This window comes from Hypanus sabinus, chromosome 3 (assembly GCF_030144855.1).
Source record: "Hypanus sabinus isolate sHypSab1 chromosome 3, sHypSab1.hap1, whole genome shotgun sequence".
Lineage (NCBI taxonomy): Eukaryota > Metazoa > Chordata > Chondrichthyes > Myliobatiformes > Dasyatidae > Hypanus > Hypanus sabinus.
The window spans coordinates 195,106,230-195,130,948 of record NC_082708.1 but is presented as its reverse complement, the minus strand read 5'-3'; the positions used below and the strand labels follow the sequence as shown (position 1 = coordinate 195,130,948).

Genomic DNA, 24,719 nt, shown 5'->3' with positions numbered 1-24,719 from the left:
AGAGCATTGAGTATAGGAGTTGGGATGCAATGTTAATATTGTACAAGGCATTGGTAAGGCCAAATTTGGAGTGTTGTGTACAGCTCTGGTCACTGAATTATAGGAAAGATGTCAACAAAATAGAGAGAGTACAGAGAAGATTTACTAGGAAGTTACAGAGAAAGGTTGAACAAGTTAGGTCTTTATTCTTTGGAGCGTAGAAGATTGAAGGGGGACTTGATAGAGGTATTTAAAATTATGAGTGGGATAGATAGAGTTGACGTGGATAGGCTTTTTCCATTGAGAGTAGAGGAGATTCAAACAAGAGGACATGAGTTAAGAGTTAGGGGGCAGAAGGGTAACACAAGGGGGAATTTCTTTACTCACAGAGTGGTAGTTGTACCACTTCCAGTAGAAGTGGTAGAGGCAGGTTCGGTATTGTCATTTAAAGTAAAATTGGATAGGTATATGGACAGGAAAGGAATGGAGGGTTATGGGCTAAGTGCAGGCCAGTGGGACTAGGTGAAAGTAACTGTTCGGCACGGACTAGAAGGGCCGAGATAGCCTGTTTCCGTGTTGTAATTGTTAAATGGTTATATGGTTCTCTTTATTGCCTGAGCTGAGTTCATATTCTCTCATATTGGGTGGTGACTTTAACTGTTGATTAGATCCAGTTTTGGATTGATCGTCCTGCATTCCTAGATTACCAAGTAAATCTGCTCTATCAATTCATTCTTTCCTTTCTAATCATGGTACCTCGGATGTATGGCGTTTTCTTCATCCAAATGTGAGAGATTATTCTTTTTTTCACATGTCCATCATACTTTTACTAGAATTGACTATTTTTTAATTGATAATCAGTTGATTCCATCTGTTTGCTCTTGTGAGTATCAGAGTATATTGATTTCAGATCACGCCCCAGTCACCGTCTATAATTCTTGCTGGGTTTTCCCCAAATGAATAAGCATTGGCATTTTAATCTGACCTTGTTGTCGGATAATGAGTTTGTAAAATTTATGGAGGACCAGATAACTCTTTTAAAAAATACTAACATGTCACCTGAAACCTCAAGTCAGGTTGTTTGGGACACTATGAAAGCATACCTAAATGGTCAAGTAATTTCATATACTGTGAATTTGAATAGAAAGACCCATAAAGAGCAATTAGACCTGGTTAATTAAATTAAAGCAACAGACCAACTGTATGCCCAGACTAAAAATCCGGAGCTGTATAAGAAACGAGTGGAACTTCAAACTAAGTTTGACCTTATTTCCATATAATTTTCCATATATACAAGATTCTGACCTGTTAGATATTATTTTAAAAATGAACCCTTTAGTGAAGGGTTTTATTGGGAAAATTTATAATTTATTGTAACAGCAGTACAATTACCCTTCACTTAAGATTAAGCAAGATTGGGAGAGAGAGTTTAACATAACTTTGATAACAGAAGACTGGTTGCGGATTTTGAAGTTGGTCAATTCTCCTTTGATTTGTGCCAATCACTCTTTAATTCAATTTAAAATTGTACATGGTTACTATTTGACAAAGGAGCGACTGTCTAAAATGTTTCCTAATGTTGACAGTCGGTGTGACGGATGTAAAACCGAGACAGCCACATTGACACATATGTTTTGGCCGTGTTCTGTATTGAAACATTTTTGGAAGTATATTTTCTCTACAATTTCTAAAGATTTAAAAATTAATTTACAACCTCATAACCTCAATTGGACATTTTCAAATTGTCCAATTGCGTCTCAGATCGGAGTTCTGAGAGGCGGGACTGCGCAGGTGCGTGAGGAGGCCTGGGAAGGAGGGAAGATATAAAAAAGGAGAGACTGAGTGAGGTAGTTCTATTTTGGAAGAGGACAGCGAGGCTTTGAGAGGAAGTGTGGCAGCGGCCATTTTCAAATTGTTCAATTACGTCTCAGATCGGAGTTCTGAGAGGCAGGACTGCGCAGGTGCGTGAGGAGGCCTGGGAAGGAGGGAAGATATAAAAAGAATGCAGCCTTAAGAAGCGGGCAGCTTCGTTTGCGGGCAGCGGAGTGCGCCGGGAGCAGAGTGTAGGGCTTGGGCTCAGGGGGCTTAGGCGGAAGAGGGCACAGTAGGCTTATCTTTTAGTTCTTGTTATTTTTCAGTTTTTCGGGAAGTATGAGTGTGAGGGCAGCTTGTTGTTCTCGGTGTCGGATGTGGGAGGTCCTGGAGTCTCCGAGCCTCCCGGACGTCCACATCTGCGCCAGGTGCACCGAACTGCAGCTCCTGAGGGACCAAGTTAGGGAACTGGAGCTGCAGCTCAATGATCCTTGGAAGTGACAGTGGCCGGGCTTCCGGCACAGAGGATGGCCCTGTAGCTCAGAAGGGTAGGGATAAAAGAAAGAGGACCATAGTAATAGGGGACTCGACAGTCAGGGGTTCAGACAGGCGGTTCTGTGGAGGTGATCAGGAGTCCCGGATGGTAATTTGCCTCCCTGGTGCCAGGGTTCGGGACGTTTCTGATCGCGTCCAAGATATCCTGAAGTGGGAGGGTGAGGAGCCAGAGGTCGTGGTACATGTAGGTACCAATGACATAGGTAGGAAAGGGGAAGAGGTCCTGAAACGAGAGTATAGGGAGTTAGGAAGGCAGTTAAGAAGAAGGACCGCAAAGGTAGTAATCTCGGGATTACTGCCTGTGCCAAGCGACAGTGAGAGTAGGAATAGAATTAGGTGGAGGATGAATGCGTGGCTGTGGGATTGGAGCAGGGGGCAGGGATTCAAGTTTCTGGATCATTGGGACCTCTTCTGGGGCAGGCGTGACCTGTTCAAGAAGGATGGGTTACACTTGAATCCTGGGGGGACCAATATCCTAGCAGGGAGGTTTGCTAGGGCTACAGGGCAGACTTTAAACTAGTAAGATGGGGGGGGGGGGTGGGAATCAATTTGAGGAAACCATGGGAGAGGAGGTTAGTTCACCAGTAGAGCAAGTAAATAGACAGTGTGTGAGGGAGGAAAGGCAGGTGATGGAGAATGGATGCGCTCAGCCCGAAGATGTAGGGGAGAAGAAAGAAAAGGATAATAAATTTGAATGCATTGTTAGGGATGAAAAGAGAGGAAGGGGTGGAGAGTATCTTAAATGTATCTATTTTAATGCTAGGAGCATTGTAAGAAAGGTGGATGAGCTTAAAGCGTGGATTGATACCTGGAATTATGATGTTGTAGCTGTTAGTGAAACATGGTTGCAGGAAGGGTGTGATTGGCAACTAAATATTCCTGGATTTAGTTGCTTCAGGTGTGATAGAGTAGGAGGGGCTAGAGGAGGAGGTGTTGCATTGCTTGTCCGAGAAAATCTTATGGCGGTGCTTTGGAAGGATAGATTAGAGAGCTCCTCTAGGGAGGCTATTTAGATGGAATTGAGGAATGGGAAAGGTGTAGTAACAATGATAGAAGTGTATTATAGGCCACCTAATGGGGAGCGTGAGTTGGAAAAGCAAATGTGTAAGGAGATAGCAGATATTTGTAGTAAACACAAGGTGGTGATTATGGGAGATTTTAATTTTCCACACGTAGACCGGGAAGCTCATTTTGTAAAAGGGCTGGATGGTTTAGAGTTTGTGAAATGTGTGCAGGATAGTTTTTTGCAACAATACATAGAAGTACCGACCAGAGATGGGGCAGTGTTGGATCTCCTGTTAGGGAATGCGATAGGCTAATAAATCCCCGGGTCCAGATGGTCTGCATCCGAGGGTTCTAAAAGAGGTGGCTCAGGAAATTGCGGATGCATTGGTGATCATTTTCCAATGTTCCTTAGATTCAGGATCAGTTCCTGAAGATTGGAGAGTGGCTAATGTTGTCCCACTTTTCAAGAAGGGAGGGAAGGAGAAAACGGAGAACTATCGCCCTGTTAGCCTAACGTCAGTCGTGGGGAAGATGCTTGAGTCCATTATTAAGGATGAAATAGTGGCACATCTAGATGGCAGAAATAGGATTAGGCCGAGCCAGCATGGATTTACCAAGGGCAAATCATGCTTGACTAATCTGTTGGAGTTTTTTGAGGGTGTAACAAGGATGTTAGACGAGGGTAAGCCAGTGGATGTTGTGTACCTAGATTTTCAGAAGGCATTCGATAAGGTGCCACATAGGAGATTGGTGAGTAAAATCAGAGCTCATGGCATTGGGGGCAGGGTTTCAACATGGATAGAAAACTGGTTGACAGATAGAAAGCAAAGGGTAGCAGTGAATGGGTGTTTCTCGGACTGGCTGGAGGTGACTAGTGGGGTACCACAGGGCTCTGTATTGGGACCACAGCTCTTTACGATTTATGTCAATGATTTAGATGAGGGCATTGAAAACTATATCAGCAAGTTTGCTGACAATACTAAACTGGGTGGCATTGTGACATGCGAAGAGGACGTTAGGAGAATACAGGGAGACTTGGATAGGCTGAGTGAGTGGGCAGATACTTGGCAGATGTCATTCAATGTGAATGAATGTGAAGTTATCCACTTTGGAAGCAGGAACAAGAGGGCAGAGTATTGTCTGAACGGTGTCGAGTTAGGTAAGGGAGAAATGCAAAGAGACCTAGGAGTCCTAGTTCACCAGTCAATGAAGGTGAATGAGCAAGTGCAACAGGCAGTGAAGAGGGCAAATGGAATGTTGGCCTTTGTTACAAGGGGAATTGAATACAAGAGCAAGGATGTCCTTTTGCATTTGTACAGGGCCCTGGTGAGACCACACCTGGAATATTGTGTACAGTTTTGGTCTCCAGGTTTAAGGAAGGACATTCTGGCAGTTGAGAAAGTGCAGCGTAGATTCACTAGGTTGATTCCTGGGATGGCAGGGCTATCTTACGCAGAGAGATTGGAGAGATTGGGCTTGTACACGCTGGAATTGAGGAGATTGAGAGGGGATCTGATTGAAACGTTTAAGATTATTAAAGGATTTGATAGGATTGAGGCAGGAAATATGTTCCAGTTGTTGGGAGAGTCCAGTACCAGAGGGCATGGATTGAGAATAAGAGGTCGGTTATTTAAAACAGAGTTGAGGAAGAGCTTCTTCTCCCAGAGAGTTGTGGAGGTGTGGAATGCACTGCCTCGGAAGACGGTGGAGGCCAATTCTCTGGATGCTTTCAAGAAGGAGCTGGATAGATATCTGATGGATAGGGGAATCAAGGGATATGGGGACAAGGCAGGGACTGGGTATTGATAGTGAATGATCAGCCATGATCTCAGAATGGCGGTGCAGACTCGAGGGGCCGAATGGTCTACTTCTGCACCTATTGTCTATTGTCTATTGATAGGTCAGCTGACAGATGTATGTGTTGGGGAGCACTTCGGGTCCTTGATCACAATAGCAATAGCTTCAATATAATTATGGAGAAGGACAGGACAGAACCTAGAGTTGAGATTTTTGATTGGAGAAAGGCTAACTTTGAGGAGATGCAAAGGGATTTAGAGAAAGTGGATTGGGTCAAGTTGTTTTATGGGAAAGATGTAATAGAGAAATGGAGGTCATTTAAGGGTGAAATTATGAGGGTACAGAATCTTTATGTTCATGTTAGGTTGAAAGGAAAGGTTAAAGGTTTGAAAGCACCATGGTTTTCAAGGGATATTAGAAATTTGGTTTGGAAAAAGAGGGATGTCTACAATAGATATAGGCAGCATGGAGTAAAGGAATTGCTCGAGGAATATAAAGAATGTAAAAGGAATCTTAAGAAAGAGATTAGAAAAGCTAAAAGAAGATACGAGGTTGGTTTGGCAAATAAGGTGAAAGTAAATCCAAAAGGTTTCTACAGTTATATTAAAAGCAAGAGGATAGTGAGGGATAAAATTGGCCCCTTAGAGAATCAGAGTGGTCAGCTATGTGTGGAGCCAAGGGAGATGGGAGAGATTTTGAATGATTTCTTCTCTTCAGTATTCACTAAGGAGAAGGATATTGAATTGTGTAAGGTGTGGGAAACAAGTAAGGAAGTTATGGAACCTATGACAATTAAAGAGGTGGAAGTACTGGCGCTTTTAAGAAATTTAAAAGTGGATAAATTTTGAATCGGGAGCAAGTTACAGCTTGTGATTCAGCTGGGAGCTCAGAGAATTCGACCGTGTAGGTAGGATTTAAGCCTAACTGGTCAATACCTGTGGAGGAGGGGGAACTGCGCAGGCGCGAGTGACGTCAGCGTTGAGCGCGCACTTTAAAAGGCAGGACTTCTTTTCAGAGCGGGCAGCGTCGAGCGGGCAGCAGAGTCCGTGGAAGCAGAGTCCTGGGCTTTGGCTAAGTGGGCTTCGGCGTAAGGGGACTTCAGTAAGGCTGTGTGATTGCTCGCTGAGGGGAAGAAGGTAAGGTCGCTAGGTGCTTTTTAGACTTATTCTATTAATTCAGTTCAGGTATGGGGGAGACAGTCAGAGCAGTGGTGTGCTCCATATGCAGTATGTGGGAAGTCAGGGTCAACACAGTTGTCCCTGATGACCACACCTGCAAGAGGTGCGTCCAGCTGCAGCTCCTATCAGCCCGAGTTAGGGAGTTGGACATGGAGCTGGATGAACTACGGATCATTCGGGAGGCAGAGGCAGAGATAGATAGGAGTTATCAGGAGGTAGTCACACCAAAAAACCAAGATTTAGGCAGATGGGTGACGGTCCAGAGAGGCAGGGGGAGCAGGCAGAGAGAGCAGAGCACCCCTGCGGCCATTCCCATTAACAATAAGTATACCGTACTGGATACTGTTGATGGGGATGACCTACCAGGAATGAGTTGTAGTGGTCCTGCCTCTGGCACAGAGGTTGAACCCTCAACTAGAAAGAGGAGGAGGGAAGAGAAGAGAGCGATAGTTTTAGGGGATTCTATAGTTAGGGGGGCAGATAGGAGATTTTGTGGGGCAGATCGGGAGTCTCGGATGGTATGTTGCCTCCCTGGTGCCAGGGTCCGGGACATCTCAGATCGGGTGCAGGCTATTCTTGAGAACGAGGGCATGAACCCAGATGTAGTGGTCCATGTAGGGACCAACGATGTAGGTAAGGTGAGTGAGGGGGTCCTGCTTAGAGAGTTCAGGGAGTTAGGAGTGAAGCTGAAAGGCAGGACCTCCAGGGTGACAATCTCGGGATTGCTACCTGTGCCACGTGCGAGTGAGGCGAAGAATAGAATGATTATGCACATTAATACGAGGCTGAGAGCATGGTGCAGGAAGGAAAGGTACAGGTTTTTGGATAATTGGTCTTTGTTCCCGGGACATTGGGATCTGTTTCGAAGGGACGGTCTACATCTGAACCGGAGGGGTACTAACATTCTTGCAGGAGTGTTTGCCAGTGCTGCTCGGGGGGGTTTAAACTAGATGTGCAGGGGGCAGGGATCCAGATCCAGAGGGTTGGTCAGAAGGAGCATGGGGTTAAATGTGTAGAAGGTTTGGGTGATCTTGAAAAGGTCATCAAAATTCAGGGTGCAATTAGCCCGATGGAAGTTCAAGGAGCTGGGTTAGGTACAGTAGACAGTGTTTTAAGCAAAGAGAGGAGGAATGGGCTAAGAATTCTATACTTGAATGCACGTAGTGTCAGAAATAAGACAGATGAGCTTGAAGCTCAGATGAAAATGGGGAACTACGATATTGTTGGGATAACGGAGACATGGCTGCAAGGGGATCAGGCCTGGGAATTGAGTGTACCAGGGTATACGAGCTATCATAGAGACAGAAATATGGGAAGAGGGGGTGGGGTGGCCCTGTTGGTGAGGAATGAGATTCAGCAAGAGGTGACTTGGGAACAGGGGAAGTAGAGTCTGTGTGGATTGAGCTGAGGAACAGTAAGGGTAAAAAGACCCTAATGGGTGTTGTGTACAGGCCCCCAAACAGTAGCATGGATATTGGGTACAAGTTGATTAGGGAGTTAACATTGGCATGTGCTAAAGGTAATGCAGTCGTTATGGGAGATTTCAACATGCAGGTGGACTGGGAGAATCAGGTAGGTGCTGGACCCCAGGATAGGGAGTTTGTGGAGTGTCTAAGGGATGTATTTTTGGAACAGCTTGTGCTTGAGCCAACCAGGAACGAGGCTATTTTGGACTTGGTGATGTGTAATGAACAGGAATTGATAAGTGATCTTGAAGTAAAGGAGCCATTAGGAAGTAGTGATCATAACATGATAAGTTTTTATCTACATTTTGAGAGGGATAAGGGCAGATCAGAGGTGTCAGTGTTGCAATTAAATAAAGGAGACTACGGAGCCATGAGGGAAGAGCTGGCCAAAGTTAAATGGGCGGATGCCCTGGCAGGAAAGACAGTGGATCAGCAGTGGCAGATATTCTTGGGCATAATACAAAAGATGCAAAAGCAGTTCATTCCAATGAGAAGGAAGGATTCAAAGAGGGGGAAGGGGCCACAGTGGTTGACAAAGGAAGTCAGAGATTGTATAGCATTAAAGAAAAAGAAGTATGACAGGCCTAAGATGAGTGGGAATACAGATGATTGGGAAAGTTTTAAGGAGCAGCAGATCTTAACTAAAAAAGCAATACGGAGAGAAAAAATCAGGTATGAGCTCAGTCTAGCCAGGAATATAAAAGGGGATAGCAAAAGCATTTTTTAGCTATGTGAAGAGAAAGAAGATAGTTAAGAACAATGTTGGCCCCTTGAAGAATGAATTGGGAGAAATTGTTATGGGAAACAGGGAAATGGCAACAGAATTTAATGCATACTTTAGATCTGTCTTCACCAGGGAGGACACAAGCAATTTCCCAGATGTATGGATGGGCCAGGGTCATAAGATATCAGAGGAATTGAGACAGATTGACATTAGGAAAGAAACTGTGATGAGTAGACTGGTAGGTCTGAAGGCTAATAAATCCCTGGGTCCAGATGGTCTGCATCCGAGGGTTCTAAAAGAGGTGGCTCAGGAAATTGCGGATGCATTGGTAATCATTTTCCAATGTTCCTTAGATTCAGGATCTGTTCCTGAAGGTTGGAGAGTGGCTAATGTTATCCCACTTTTCAAGAAGGGAGGGAAGGAGAAAACGGAGAACTATCGCCCTGTTAGCCTAAAGTCAGTCGTGGGAAAGATGCTTGAGTCCATTATTAAGGACGAAATAGTGGCACATCTAGATGGCAAAAATAGGATTAGGCTGAGCCAGCATGGATTTACCAAGGGCAAATCATGCTTGACTAATCTGTTGGAGTTTTTTGAGGGTGTAACAAGGATGTTAGACGAGGGTAAGCCAGTGGATGTTGTATACCTAGATTTTCAGAAGGCATTCGATAAGGTGCCACATAGGAGATTGGTGAGTAAAATCAGAGCTCATGGCATTGGGGGCAGGGTTTCAACATGGATAGAAAACTGGTTGGCAGATAGAAAGCAAAGGGTAGCAGTGAATGGGTGTTTCTCGGACTGGCTGGAGGTGACTAGTGGGTACCACAGGGCTCTGTATTGGGATCACAGCTCTTTACGATTTATGTCAATGATTTAGATGAGGGCATTGAAAACTATATCAGCAAGTTTGCTGACGATACTAAACTGGGTGGCATTGTGACATGCGAAGAGGACGTTAGGAGAATACAGGGAGACTTGGATAGGCTGGGTGAGTGGGCAGATACTTGGCAGATGTCATTCAATGTGAATAAATGTGAAGTTATCCACTTTGGAAGCAGGAACAAGAGGGCAGAGTATTGTCTGAACGGTGTCGAGTTAGGTAAGGGAGAAATGCAAAGAGACCTAGGAGTCCTAGTTCACCAGTCAATGAAGGTGAATGAGCAAGTGCAACAGGCAGTGAAGAGGGCAAATGGAATGTTGGCCTTTGTTACAAGGGGAATTGAATACAAGAGCAAGGATGTCCTTTTGCATTTGTACAGGGCCCTGGTGAGACCACACCTGGAATATTGTGTACAGTTTTGGTCTCCAGGTTTAAGGAAGGACATTCTGGCAGTTGAGAAAGTGCAGCGTAGATTCACTAGGTTGATTCCTGGGATGGCAGGGCTATCTTACGCAGAGAGATTGGAGAGATTGGGCTTGTACACGCTGCAATTGAGGAGATTGAGAGGGGATCTGATTGAAACGTTTAAGATAATTAAAGGATTTGATAGGATTGAGGCAGGAAATATGTTCCAGATGTTGGGAGAGTCCAGTACCAGAGGGCATGGATTGAGAATAAGAGGTCAGTTATTTAAAGCAGAGTTGAGGAAAAGCTTCTTCTCCCAGAGAGTTGTGCAGGTGTGGAATGCACTGCCTCGGAAGACGGTGGAGGCCAATTCTCTGGATGCTTTCAAGAAGGAGCTAGATAGATATCTGATGGATAGGGGAATCAAGGGATATGGGGACAAGGCAGGGGCTGGGTATTGATAGTGAATGATCAGCCATGATCTCAGAATGGCGGTGCAGACTCGAGGGGCCGAATGGTCTACTTCTGCACCTATTGTCTATTGTCTATAAATCTCCGGGTCCTGACAGGATATTCCCCAGGACCTTGAGGGAAGTTTGTGTAGAAATAGCAGGAGCTCTGTCAGAAATATTTCAAATGTCATTAGAAACGGGGATAGTGCTGGAGGATTGGCGTATTGCTCATGTGGTTCCATTGTTTAAAAAGGGTTCTAGAAGTAAGCCTAGCAATTATAGACCTGTCAGTTTGACATCAGTGGTGGGTAAATTAATGGAAAGTATTCTTAGAGATAGTATTAATAATTATCTGGATAGACAGGATCTGATTAGGAGTAGCCAGCATGGATTTGTGCGTGGAAGGTCATGTTTGACAAACCTTATTGAATTTTTTGAAGAAGTTACGAGGAATGTTGACGAGGGTAAGGCAGTGGATGTAGTTTATACGGACTTCAGCAAAGCCTTTGACAAAGTTCCACATGGAAGGTTAGTTAAGAAGGTTCAGTTGTTAGGTATTATTGCTGGAGTAATAAAATGGATTCAACAGTGGCTAGATGGGAGATGCCTGAGAGTAGCGGTGGATAATTGTTTATCGGGATGGAGGCCGGTGACTAGCGGGTTGCCTCAGGGATCTGTTTTGGGCCCAATGTTGTTTGTAATATACATAAATGATCTGGATGATGGGGTGGTAAATTGGATTAGTAAGTATGCAGATGATACTAAGGTAGGAGGTGTTGTGGATAATGAGGTGGGTTTTCAAAGCTTGCAGGGAGATTTATGCCGGTTAGAAGAATGGGCTGAACGTTGGCAGATGGAGTTTAATGCTGAGATGTGTGAGGTTCTACATTTTGGCAGGAATAATCCAAATAGAACATACAGGGTAAATGGTAGGGCATTAAGGAATGCAGAGGAACAGAGAGATCTAGGAATAACAGTGCATAGTTCCCTGAAGGTGGAGTATCATGTAGATAGGGTGGTGAAGAAGGCTTTTGGAACGCTGGCCTTTATAAATCAAAGCATTGAGTACAGAAGTTGGAATGTAATGTTAAAATTGTACAAGGCGTTGGTAAGGCCAAATTTGGAATATTGTGTGCAGTTCTGGTCATCGAATTATAGGAAAGATATCAATAAATTAGAGAGAGTGCAGAGACGATTTACTAGGATGTTACCTGGGTTTCAGCACTTAAGTTACAGAGAAAGGTTGAACAAGTTAGGTCTCTATTCATTGGAGCGTAGAAGGTTGAGGGGGGGATTTGATCGAGGTATTTAAAATTTTGAGAGGGATAGATAGAGTTGACGTGAATAGGCTGTTTCCATTGAGAGTAGGGGAGATTCAAACAAGAGGACATGATTTGAGAGTTAGGGGGCAGAAGTTTAAGGGAAACACGAGGGGGTATTTCTTTACTCAGAGAGTGATAGCTGTGTAGAATGAGCTTCCTGTAGAAGTAGTAGAGGCCAGTTCAGTTGTGTCATTTAAGGTAAAATTGGATAGGTATATGTACAGGAAAGGAGTGGAGAGTTATGGGCTGAGTGCGGGTAGGTGGGACTAGGTGAGATTAAGAGTTCGGCACGTACTAGGAGGGCCGAGATGGCCTGTTTCCGTGCTGTGATTGTTATATGGTTATATGGTTATAAATTGACAGTTTTATTTGGTATAATCCCTCAATATATTCATGGTATTTCTTCTTCAGACTAACAATAATTGCATTCATTACATTATTGGCCAGAAGGGCTATTTTGTTGAAATGGAAAGATACTTCTGCTCCTACTTTGATCAATGGTTTTCCCAGGTGATGTTATTTCTTAGTTTGGAGAAAATCAGAAGTTGAACTTTTGATCCTTGATTCGATTTTGAGTCAAGGTGGGGCTCATTTGCCCGCTACTATCATCTGATTTGAGTTAATTAATATGGTTTCCTTTCAAATTTTCTTTAAGTGGATTTGAGTTGGCGGATTGATGATTTGTTTAATGGAAGCTTGTATGATGTATAGCTCCGGGGTTGTGCACCCAATGTTTGTTTTCGCTTTTTTTTAAAGTTAGTAGCGGTTTTTCTTTTAGTTAGTAGGGGTTCTTTTTTCCCTTCTTTTTCTTTCAAAAAATATTTGTAACACTTTACTTTTTTATTATTATTGATATATTGCTTAGTTTTGTTAATCAGTTATTTGCTAATTTAATTCCTTATTGCACATAATGACATATTGACTTAATGTATCCTTTTGTTTGTCAATCTTCAATAATAATTAATAAAAAGATTTTAAAATGAAAATGACCTTATTTCCACTCACCTAATTGAACGCCAACTTTTGGAAAGTAAAAGCTGGTTTTATATCCATGGTGATAAATTCAGTAAATTTTCATTCAACCAACTAAGACGCTCTAAAGTTAAACAACATATTTGTTGAGACAGGCCAGACTGCGCAGGCGCGTGACATCAGCCAGTTGAGTGCGAACGGTTTAAAAAGGGCAAAGAATCTGCAGAAGTTTTTGATTCAGAAGAAAAAAGCAGCGGGAGAGCACCTGAGGATTTCCAGCGGGAAGACATTTTGAGTTCTCGGCGGAAGAGAAAAGCCAGACTGCGCAGGCACGAGACATCAGCCAGTTGAGTGCGAACAGTTTAAAAAGGGCAAAGAATCTGCAGAAGTTTTCGATTTAAAAACGGTTTAAAAAGAAGGCAGCCATATCCAGCGGGCAGCAGAGTGAGCGGGCAGTGGAGTAAGAGGCAGCAGAGTGAAAGGGCTTTGGCTCCATGGGCTTCGGTAGTAACGGGAAGTGGTGAGGCAGTTGTTGATTGCAAAAGAAGGTAATATGTATGTGAGGCCAGTTTTCTGTGGTCAGTATCAGATGTGGGAAGTCCTGGAGTTTCCCGGCATCCCGGACGGCCACATCTACACTCAGTGCATCGAGATGCAACTCCTAAGGGACCGTGTTAGGGAACTGGAGCTGCAGCTCGATGATCTTCCTCTGGTCAGGGAGAGAGTAGTTACAGACAGGTGGTCACGGGGGACAATGAAATGGGTCACAGTCAGGAGAGGGAAAGGGAAGAGTCAGGTAGTAGAGAGCACCCCTGTGGCTGTATCCCTTGATAATAAGTACTCCTGTTTGAGTACTGTTGCGGGGGGGGGGGGGGGCGGACTGCCTTCCTGGGGGAGGTGACGGTGGCCGTGCCTCTGGCACAGAGTCCGGCCCTGTGGCTCAGAAGGGTAGGGAAAGGAAGAGGAAGGCAGTAGTGATAGGGGACTCTATAGTCAAGGGTTCAGACAGATGATTCTGTGGATGCAGGAAAGAAATTTGGATGGTAGTTTACCTCCCAGGTGCCAGGATCCGGGATGTTTCTGATCGCATCCAAGATATCCTGCGTGGGAGGGAGAACAGCCAGAAATCATGGTACATATTGGTACCAATGACATAGGTAGGAAAAGGGAAGAGGTCCTGAAAGAAGACTACAGGGAGTTAGGAAGGAAGTTGAAAAGCAGGACCTCAAAGGTAGTAATCTCGAGATTACTGCCTGTGCCACACGACAGTGAGAATAGGAATGGAATGAGGTGGAGGATAAATGCGTGGCTGAGGGACTGCAGCAGGGGGCAGGGATACAGATTTCTGGATCATTGGGACATCTTTTGGGGCGGGTGTGACCTGTACAAAAAGGATGGGTTGCACTTGAATCCCAGGGGGACCAATATCCTGGCGGGCAGGTTTGATAGAGCTGTTGGGGTGGGTTTAAACTAGTTTAGCAGGGGGGTGGGAATCAGAATGTGAGTGCAGGGATTAAGGTAGAAGGACAAGGGCATGATGCTAAGAGTTCTGAGTTGATGAGGAAGGACAGGCAGGGGACAGAACATAATTGTAGCCAGTTAAAGGGGTTGAAATGTGTCTATTTCAATTCAAGGAGTATTAGGAACAAGGAGGCTGAACTTAAGAGCATGGATTAGTACGTGGAATTACGACATTGTGGCCGTTACTGAAACAAAGTTGGATGAAGGGCAGGATTGGATGATGGAGGTCCCGGGGTTCAGGTGTTTTAAAAGGAATAGGATGGGGGGTAGAAAAGGGGGGGGGGAGTGGCATTGCTGGTCAGGGGTAGTATCACGGCTATAGAAATGGAGGACACTGCAGAAGGAGTATCCACTGAGTCAGTCTGGGTGGAAGTCAGGAATAGGAAGGGATCAATCACTGTGCTGGGAGTAGTCTATAGGCCCCCAAATAGCCCTCAGGACACCAAGGAGCAGATAAGCAGGCAGATTTTAGGATGGTGTAGGAAATACAGGGTAGTAGTTATGGGTGATTTCAACTTCCCTCATATTGACTGGCACCTACTGAGTGCAAGGGGGATGGAGGGGGCTGAATTTGTCAGGTGTGTTCAAGAAGGATTCCTGACACAGTATGTGGACTAGCCGACGAGAGGAGAGGCTATACTGGATCTAGTTCTGGGTAATGAACCTGGTCAGGTGACAGACCTCTTGGTGGGGGAGCATTTTGGTGAGAGTGACCACAACTCCCTTAGCTTCAGCATAGCTATGGAAAGGGATAAAAACAGACAAAATGGTAAAGTGGTTAACTGGGGAAGGGCTAACTTTGAAGGGATGAGGCAGGAACTAACGAGAGTAAATTGGAAACAGATGTTCAAAGGGGAAAGCACAGAAGTAATGTGGGAGAAGTTCAGAGACCACTTGAGCTAGGTTCAGGATAGGCTTGTCCCACTGAGGCAAGGAAAAAATGGTAGGAAAAGGGAACCATGGTTGACAAAACATGTGAGGCAACTCGTCAAGAGGAAAAAGGAAGCATTTGTTAGATATAAGAAGAGGAAGTAGGAGGGGCTTATGAGAAATATAGGGTAGCCAGGAAGGAGCTAAAGAAAGGACTTAGGAGAGCTCGAAGGGGGCATGAGAAGGCCTTGGCATGTAGAATTAAGGAGAACCCCAAGGCGTTCTATGCATATGTGAAGAATAGGAGGATGACGAGAATGAAGGTGGGACCACTAAAGGATAAAGAGGGCAACATGTGCCTGCAGGTGGAGGAGGTTCAGGAGGTCCTAGATGAATACTTTGCTTCAGTATTCACAAATGAAAAGAATCTTGATCAGGATGAGGTCGAAGTAGAGTGGGCCTGTGTGCTGGACAATGTGGAGATTAAGGAAGAAGTAGTGCTGGATCTTCTTAAAAACATTAAGATTGATAAATCCCCAGGGCCGGATATGATACACCCCAGGTTGTCATGGGAATTGAGAGAAGAGATCGCAGGAGCATTAGCTATGATCTTTGAATCCTCTTTGGCTGCAGGGGAAGTGCCGGAGGACTGGAGAATGGCAAATGTAGTTCCCTTGTTTAAAAAAGGTAATAGGGAGAAATCTGGGAACTATAGGCCGGTGAGTCTTACGTCAGTGGTATGCAACCTACTGGAAAGGATTCTTAAGGATAGGATCTACGAGCATTTGCAGAAGTACAGTCTGCTCATGGATAGTCAACATGGCTTTGTGAAGGGAAGATTGTGCCTTACGAGCCTGATTTGAGTTTCTTGAAAAGGTAACAAAAGAAATTGATGAGGGTAGGGCAGTGGATGTGGTCTACATGGACTTTAGCAAAGCATTTGACAAGGTCCCTCATGAGAGACTCATCCAGAAAGTCATGAGGCATGGGATAAGTGGAACCTTGGCTGTTTGGATAAAAAATTGGCTTAAAGGAAGAAAGCAGAGGGTAGTTGTGGACGGGAAGTATTCTGCCTGAAGGTCGGTGACTAGTGGAGTGCCGCAGGGATCTGTCCTGGGACCCCTGCTATTTGTGATTTTTATAAATGACCTGGATGTAGAGGTGGAAGGATGGGTGAGTAAGTTTGCGGATTACATGAAGATTGGAGGAGTTGTGGATGGAGCTGTAGGTGCTCGAAGGTTACAAGAGGAGATAGACAGGCTGAAGAGTTGGGCAGAAAAATGGCAGATGGAGTTCAATCTGGACAAGTGTGAGGTGATGCATTTTGGAAGGACAAACCAGAAGACTGAGTACAGGATTAATGGTCAGTTACTTAAGAGTGTGGATGAACAAAGGGACCTTGGGGTTCAAATCCATACATCCCTCAAGGTCACTGCACAGGTTGATAGGGTAGTTAAGAAGGCCTATGGGTTGCTAGGCTTCATTAACAGGGGGATTGAGTTCAAGAATAGAGAGGTCATGTTGCAACTACAAATCTCTGGTGAGAACGCACTTAAAAGTATTGTGTTCAATTCTGGTCACCTCATTATAGGAAGGATGTGGAAGCTATGGAGAGGGTGCAGAGGAAATTTACCAGGATGTTGCCTGGATTGGAGAACATATGAAGCAAGGTTAGCAGAGCTGGGACTTTTCTCTTTGGAGTGTAGAAAAATGAGAGGGGACTTGATAGAGGTCTACAAGATTATGAGAGGCATAGATGGGGTGGATAGTCAGTACCTGTTTCCAAGGGCAGCAATAGCAAACACCAGAGGGCATAGGTACAAAATTAAGGGAGGGGAGACATCAGGGGTAAGTTTTTTACACAGAGGGTTGTGAGTGCCTGGAATGACTTGCTAGGGATGGTGGTGGAGGCTAAAACCTTAGGGTTATTTAAGAGCCTCTTGGACAGGCACCTGGATGAAAGAAAAATGGAGAGTTATGGGGTAGTGTGGGTTTAGTACTTTTTTTTTAAGGATTATATGGGTCGGCACAACGTGGAGGGCTGTAGGGCCTGTACTGTGCTGTAGTGTTCTATGGTTCTGTATTACAAAAATTCAAAAGGAAAATGGGAATATTATCTTGAATCATTCTGAAATTAACGATACATTCCAGAACTACCATCTCAACTCTGTACTTCTGAAACCCCAGATGATCATATTCCTGTTGAGCATTTTTTATAGTTTAAATATTCCTACGCTTTCTCCCGATTTTAAAGCAAAACTGAATGCACCATTATCACTAGAGAAAATATCATCAGCTATATCTGTACTGCAGTCTGGGAAATCTCCTGGACCTGATGGGTTCTCTGCCGAATTCTATAAATCATTTTCCTCAGAGCAAACACGAGGAAATCTGCAGATGCTGGAAATTCAAACAACAACACACACAAAATGCTGGTGGAACACAGCAGGCCAGGCAGCATCCCGACGAAGGGTTTCGGCCCAGAACGTCGACAGCGCTTCTCCCTATAGACGCTGCCCGGCCTGCTGTGTTCCACCAGCATTTTGTCTGTGTTGTTGTTAATCATTTTCCTCACTGCTTTTGCCTCAACTAATGTTAGTTTTAACTGACTCATTTAAACATGGTAAATTGCCAGTATCATTTAATGAGGCATGTATATTCTTTTAGCGAGAAAAGGTAAAGATCCAATAGAGCGTTTCTCGTACAAGCTGATTTCCTTGCTAAATGTTGATATTAAAATTTTGGCTAAAGTTTTGATTTGTAGATTGGAGAACATTCTATTTCTGAAGACCAAACTGGTTTTATTAAAAATTGCCTCCCTTCTTTTAATATACAGTGTCTATTTAATATCTTATACTCACCTACAGCTGGGATTCTTGAATGTGTCATTTCCCTAGATGCAGAGAAAGTGTTTGATTGTGTGGAGTGGAATGATCTTTTCGCGGTTTTAGAAATATTTGATTTTGGACAAAGTTTTATTACATGGATTAAGTTGTTATATTTACACCCCACTGCTTCTATCTTGACTAATTCTCAACAATCCCAAACTTTTAGTCTTAAACATGGCACCCGGTAAGGGTGTCCTTTAAGTCCCTTACTTTTCGATTTGGCTATAGAGCCATTGGCGATTGTGTTTCAAAGTTGTGCTGAATTGACGGGGATTGGGGGAGGGCATTGAGCTCAGAGTCTCTTTATGCTGAGGATCTTTTACTTATATCAAACCTGACTACCTCCTTATCCCCAATGTTTTTACTCCTCAATAAACTTAGTCAGTTTTCTGGACACAACCTTAATTTACATAACAGCGAACTTTTTCCAATAGAGAAGCACAATCACTAGAATTTCATAACCTCCTTTTTAAAGTAGTAAATAATCAATTCATTTACCTTGGCATTACAGTAACAAAAAATTATAAGTGTCTTTTTGGAGAAAATTTGACTAACCTTTTAAAACATACAAGACAGAACTTAGTGGTCTCCTTGTCCATGTCTTTCATAGGTCAAATTAATGTTGTCAAAATGTTTATTTTTATACTTATTTCTATTTATCTATCTATCTATCTATCTATCTATCTATCTATCTATCTATCTATTTATTTATTTATTTATTTATTAATTTTTATACTTATTTCAATCTTTACCAGTTTTTATTTCTAAAGCTTTTTTTGATTCGTTAGATTCTACTATTTTGTCCTATCTATGGAAGGGCAAACGTCCCAGACTAAATAAAGCTCATCTTCAAACCCCTAAAAGGGTAGGTGGTATGGCCTTGCCCAATTTTTGTTTATATTACTGGGCAGCCAACATTTGTTCTCTTATCTTTTGGTCTTACTTATATAATGTCTGCTGCCCAATATGGGTGGCAATGGAGTTGAACTCTAATAAGAATCTCTCTATCTCTGTACTTCCTTGCCATTTGCCTAAATCAATTGTTAATCCAGTTATCAGACACACTCTGAGAATATGGGCGGAATTCAGAAAACATAATGGGCTTTACAGTTTTTCTCTCTAGTCCTATTCTACATAATCATCTTTTTCTGCCTTCTATGCAGGATTTAACATTTCTAGTTTGGCACAGAAAGAGCATTAGGTGTTTTGAAGATCCTTTGAACTTTTGAACAATTGTCTGTAAAGTTTGGCCTACCTAACACTCATTTCTTTAGATATCTCTAAATTAGACATTTTATCAACCCTTTAATACCAAACATTCCTGAGGTACCTGTTAAAAATGCTGTGGATTTGTTTCTTTGTAATTTCTATTATTTCAGATATATTAATGTTGTTGAAGCGAGCCCCCTTCGACAAAATTAAAACAGCCTGGGAGCATGATTTAAATTTTTTTTTGTCTGACAAGGTTTGGGATTCAATTCTCAAGTCAGTTAATTCAACTTCTCTAGGTGCTCGCCACTGCCTTTTACGGTTCAAGGTGGTACACAGGGCTCATATGTCCAAAACTAAATTGTTGCGGTTCTATCCTAATTATTGGTCCATGTTGTGATGTGCAAAGGGGGCGAGGCCTCTCTTATTCATAGTATGGGGCTTGTTCTAGCTTGGAGAAATTCTGGAGAGATTTTTTTTTAACTTTATCTCACAAACTTAATTGCTATTTGGAACCTAACCCTCTGATTGCTCTTTTCAGCACTTCGGGAGAAGCTGACACGCATTTAACTCTGACTAAGCATTGTACATTGTCTTCCACCTCTCTTTTGGCCAGACGTGCAGTCCTTCTTAAGTGGAGAGGTACTGACCCACCCACTCATGCTCAATGGCTTAGAGATATTATGCCCTGTTTAGACCTCAAAAAGATTCATTATTCAATTCTTAATTCAGATATAAAGTTCCAAAAGGTCTGGGGACCTTTTCTTGAATATTTCCATAATTCCTGTTTAGATTAAGGGGGCATCCCTCCCTTCTTTTTTTTCTTTTGCATTTAAATCCCTTACTTCCAGCTTCTTACAGTTAAGACTTATGGTTGTTTTTTTTCATGTGTAAACATATTATAGTTTAGGTGGTAGGCAATATGCCTTCTTTTTATAAATACAGCTCTGTGGTGATATAGTTCTGATTAACTTTTTTATATATTGTGATGGTTGGCTTGGAGTTGGGTAGTGGGAAGGTGGGGTGGTAACTAACTTTATATGATTCTACTATGGGTGCTTTGCTTAATTGTTATGAATTGTACTTTGACATGTTTGTTTTGCACTGTATAAACTTCTTTTAAAAATTTTTTTTTGTTTTGTTGCATTGTAAAAACTCATAAAAAATTTTAAAAGAGTCTTTTCTCCTTGTTCCAAAATGCGGATCGGGTCATCGAAAGTGTACCTAAGGGGATGTTGGTGTGCATTGTGGCGGATGAAAACAAATGAAGCTGAGTATAGGTCATCAGGAACTCAGCAGTGTTGTACACATGATGGGAGATAGGAATAGGTGAAAAGAAATTGACATTACTGAGGAGGATGGAATGCTGCTGAGAGGCCAACCAGGTGGTCATGGTGTCTGGAATGAAATCACCAGGCACTAATAATGGCTACCCATATACCAACTCTGCCATGGACGACTGGAGGTCCTCTTTTGGAGCAGTTCAGAGCCCCAGCAGGACCCATGGGGGACGATCATGCCAACACTCAGAGAAGTTCTCAGCATAGCCTTTAAGGAGTTGTGAAACTGCTTGTGTAGGCCATGGGACCAGAACACCAAAGTTTTGGGCCATTACAGCCCAGATGTCTGAGAAGAATCGAGGATTGCATCAGAGGAAATAGTAGATAGGGTGCAAAATCAAGCAACCAGGTGCTGATGAATGCCCAAGCCAAATCTGCAGCTGTCGTCAATGCTAAAGGGATGACCTCTGGCCACCTAGTGCTATGGTCAACTGAGATAAGACGGTGCGTGAAACAGTGGGGGTGTGAGGGGAAAGAGGACCAAGAAGGTTCACATTGACATGATCAAACCGTCATTCAGGGGCCTCAAAAGGTGCCAATGGCACCTGAACATGACAGTTAATTTTGCCCGCTGGCACTCCACACAGGCTGCAGTCCAATCACGTATGTCCTTTCTGAGGCTGGGCTGAACAAATTTTAAAGTAACCGATTTCTGTGAGGTCTTTCGGCCCAGAGGCAAGAGGCCATGTATGGAGTCAAAAACAGTCTGTTTCCAGTTTGCGGGCATGATGGGGCAGGGACAACTGATTGAGAGATCACACAGAACAGAAACCCCAGCTTTCCCAAACATAATGTCAGCCAAACACAAGCCCGTGACTGCTGTTATGGGTCAATAACTTGGTTGGCTGCCAAGCCAGCAAAATTAATCCCTACGTGTGGCCTCAACAGCTGACCATGGGAAGGAATCAGCTATAGCATTATGTTCCCCTTGATATGCTGATGTGTGTTGTGAACTCAGATATGTAGGCCAGGTGGTGTTGCTGCTGTGCAGATCAAGGGTCTGATTTTTTGGACATTGCATGCGTGAGAGGTTTGTGGCCAATGAACGCTGTGAAATGGCAACCTTCTAGAAGAAAGCGAAAATGGTGACAGCCAAATACAGACCAAAAAGCTCACAGTCAAAGGAGCTGCACTTCCTTTCGTGGCGATGAAGCTGCAGAATGAATAAGGTGCATCCAACTGTTTGTGCACAGCACACACAGCACAGTCTGAAGCTTGATGATTGTGGGTGCGCTGGAGAGCACATGCGCCAGTAGAATCCTGTTAGGAAGAGCTGATTTAGAGTCATCAAATGCCCTGGCCACGCCTGTTGACGAGTCAACCGCTTGATGAAGGGTATTACCTTCAAAAGCACTCTACAGGGAGAGCTCAAGTCCAGCAACTTGTTGGATGGAGCAGCAATAGAAATTTATACCTAAAAACTCCTGTAGTATTTTTTGCAGTGCGGGGTAATGGGAAATCCATAATAGAGGCTACTTTTGATGGGAGGGGTTTTGCACCTTCTGTGGAGATGTGATGGCTGAGAAAGTCAATGGCTGACAACCCCAACTGGCATTTAGCAGGATTAACAATCAATCTATGTTGGCTTAAGCACGCGAAAAGTGTGTGGAGATGAGATCGGTTTCAGATTTGGAAGCATGGGCAACAAATATGTCATCCAAGTGAACAAAAACAAAATCTTCATCTTTTAATACAAAGTTCATTACCTGTTGTAAAGTTTCTACTGCATTTTTCAGTCCAAACAGCATGTGCAGAAACTCAAAAGAGCCAAAAGGGATTGCCACAGCTGTTTTGGAATGTCCTCTGGGCACACAGGCACCTGATGGTAGCCCCTAACTAGACTGACTTAGGAAAAAATGAATGTTCGGCTAAACTTGCTGGTAAGTCTTGAATGTGTGGGAACAGGTAGTGATCAGGGGTGGTAGCTTCATTAAGGGATCAGTAATCACCACCCAGGCACAACCACCAATGGACTTTGGGACCACACGGGGTTAACTCCAGGGGCTATTCGACCAGCGTGCGATGCCAAGTCTTTCAATGTTGGAAACTCAGCCTTTGCAGTTGCCAGTTTTTCTGGGTCCAGTCTACAGGCATAGGCATGGACTGGCGGGCCAGTTATGGGAATGTGGTGTTTGTCCCCATGGTTTGCGACTGTAGTGAAAAATGTGGGTGTGACAAGGTCTGGGAATTCACTACATTCACATGTTGAGTAAATTCACATGTGGTGGTGCAAGAGCTTGACATAGTCATTGTGGGTAAATTACTGGGGGAGCAGGGTAAAGACCCAAACATCCACAAGCTGGTGTTACAGACCAGCAACAATAGATGGAGAATGGAGTCGAGGAATTATTGCAAAACAACTAAATTTATTAACATTCATGCAGAAATATAGAAAATTAAACAAATGACTAACTTAAACAGAAGTTAACGGCGCTATGCGTCTATAGCTCCCAAACAGTCAAACTTAGAAACAATTCTTAAGAAAGTCTTATTCAAGCACAGTCTTAGAGTGGCAGTTTAGAAAGTCCAGGTAATTCATGAAATAAGTGAGAGGAGAGACTTGTATATTCACAATGCAATGAAGAGACGATCTTGGAGATTCACAATACAGCGGAGAAGCGATCTCGCAGAGACGAAGAAACAGTTATCGTAGTTTGCAGCTGCAGAGTACCTTTTCCGAAGAGTCCAAGAACAGTGAGATTTCACAGAGTAACTGACAGGGAATGCCCTTTCGCCGAAATGGTCACCACATAACACCCAAAACTATGCAGGTGTTAACCAAAGATGTGTGGCATAATCCACGTATGGATTATACGAAATGTCAGTCACATTCGAAATGCATAGAGCGCTGCCGGCTAACCCAATCCTTCGGGTTCGTTCGAAGCCTGCAATCGTCACTCTCTTTCTTCCTGTTGATTCCTTAATGAGTGACTGCCCACTAAATGACTGCGACTCTTTTTATACCGTTGGGCATATGTCATCACGTGACTCTCACAGAAACAAAGTCATGGGTTCCCAGTAAACCACATGATGTCCTCAGGAATCAAAACTACATGCTTACAGCAAAACTAGATCATAGATACATCACACTTAGTAAATGAAACTAATATCACGTGATATTCACAGGAATCAAAACTATGGACCCATAATACTGGTAGTTCTTAAGATCAACCAACGGTCCTTGGGCACACAGGAAATCTACATCTAACACTTAACCCTAATGCCACTTTAACCAGGATGAAGTCCCATGTATAACATCACCCACTGAAGTCACACATCAAGTCCCGCATGTCTGGATGCTGTTGCCATTGGTAGCCTCCAGCATGGGTTTGTCGCTCTTTGCCTTCTCATCTGCAGGCGATGCTGGCAGTATACTCACTTGAGCACTTGTGTCACGCATAAAGTATTACCCTGAAAGAGTGTCTGTAATAAACGGACACAGTGTTCACAGACCCCTGATGGCCTGAATTGCTGGCACTGTTGAATCTGCAAGGCAGTCAGCACCTCCTGGTGTTCGCACCAAAGCGCGAGTGGTAAAAGCACAGGCCCGACATTGTCTGTTTGGCACCAGTGGTGTTGGGAGCCTTGCTGACTGAGCTTATTGAGGTACAGAGAGGAGGAGGAATGATGTACCATCGCTCAGCTGAGTATAGATGATCAGCCATTTTAGCAAATTCACTATAGTCCATCATAGGTGTATTAGCAAGGGCTATACAAGCTGGATCAGGCATTTGTTGCATGAAGAGTTCATTAAAAATAAAACAAGGATGGTGATTTCCCATGAGAGACAGAATATGGTCTATTAGCTCTGAGGGGTTGCAATCGCCAAGGCTGGGCAAGGAAAGCAACTGTTTAGCGCACTCAGATTCCAATAGGTGAAAAGTCTGTAACAAGTGTGCTTTCAGTGATTAGTATTTATCATGTTCAGGCGGGCGCAGACTCACTATTCTCACAGTCGTGAAATTCCTGAGGGATGCTACCATAATGCCTCTGTCTGTAAGCAGCTTGTACATTCTCATGGTGATTATGTGGGCTTCCTCGTGTCATAGTGATAAAAAAAGTACAATGCAGAAACAGGCCTTTTGACCCATCTAGACCATGCTGCACACTGCAGTGATCACAGTTCAGAAGTACAGTATGCCTACTAGAGAATCTAATAACTTTGTGAGCTGTCTGCAAAACTTCGCCATTGGTAGCTGATGTCAGAATCTTCTAACGATTATTTTAATCATAGAACATTCTATGCTCTATGAATCTAAGACTTCTTCTGGAAACTGAGTGTATAGACTCAGTTTACATTGCTCTATCAATAAATCGTCATATGAACTTATTGTCATACACACT

At 43.5% G+C, this 24,719-nt stretch overlaps 1 protein-coding gene across 4 annotated transcripts in view; it reads right to left on the bottom strand.

Annotated features, from left to right (window-relative positions):
• fbxo41 (F-box protein 41) overlaps positions 1 to 24,719 on the bottom strand; it is a 519,821-nt gene that overhangs the window by 146,388 nt on the left and 348,714 nt on the right. The gene's annotated exons all lie outside the window — the stretch shown is intronic.